The 855-nt window shown below is 26.3% G+C and overlaps 1 non-coding gene across 1 annotated transcript; it reads right to left on the minus strand.

Annotated features, from left to right (window-relative positions):
• Nucleotides 1-330: 330 nt before the first annotated feature.
• On the minus strand, nucleotides 331-412 carry TRNAS-GCU (transfer RNA serine (anticodon GCU)). Its single transcript has one exon. It is a non-coding gene; the product is annotated as a tRNA-Ser (tRNA).
• Between the last annotated feature and the right edge of the window lie 443 nt (nucleotides 413-855).

An 855-nucleotide genomic window follows, 5' to 3' on the forward strand; every position in this document is an offset into this window, starting at 1 on the left:
GGAAAGTTAAATCGACATCATATTATTTCATTAAAAAAATGGACATCATATACAATATTAAATGCATAAAAATTTGAGAAAAAAATATAATTTTTGTCCCAATCTCAAATCACTTTCACAATTATTATAAATATAGTTTTTGACGTTAAAGTTTGGCTTGAAACCACCGTGTTAACTACTCCATTAATTTATATTAGCTGAGAATTGGATGTTATAATATTGCCTTTTTCTTTCTCAAAATCCAAAGCACTCAAAAATGTAAAACAAAATCATTGCCTTTTTCTTTCTCAAAATCCAAAGCACTCAAAAATGTAAAACAAAATCATTAATCGTCGCCTGAGAGATTCGAACTCTCGCGGGGAAACCCCATGTACTTAGCAGGCACACGCCTTAACCACTCGGCCAAAGCGACGATGTTGATTATGATTCGAAAGTTCTTATTATCATTATTATCATGTAATTTATCTATTAAATATGGGACTTTCATAAGGATGCATTCAACTATTTTTAGTAGTAGGCCTGCAAGTATCAGCTTCTTCTCATGTAATTTTTATTTTTTTTATTAAGTTTAGTGCACACATAAAATAAAACGTATGATTACCTTTTGATAAATCTTTTTGACTATCTTATAACAAGAATGCTGTTTTGTTGAAATATAATAATAATAATAATAATAATAAAATCAATAAAATATTAATATTACTTTCTCTCATTAAACTTAAAAATAGGGATCCATTTTAAAATTAATTTTTCATCTTAAAAGTTTTATTAATATATGTCATGCAAATAAGACCTCCAAATATAAAATTCTTGAATAGAATTATTGTAATAAAAATGATCATGTTGTTTTGTTAA

This window comes from Lathyrus oleraceus, chromosome 4, assembly GCF_024323335.1.
Source record: "Lathyrus oleraceus cultivar Zhongwan6 chromosome 4, CAAS_Psat_ZW6_1.0, whole genome shotgun sequence".
Taxonomy (NCBI): Eukaryota; Viridiplantae; Streptophyta; class Magnoliopsida; order Fabales; family Fabaceae; genus Lathyrus; species Lathyrus oleraceus.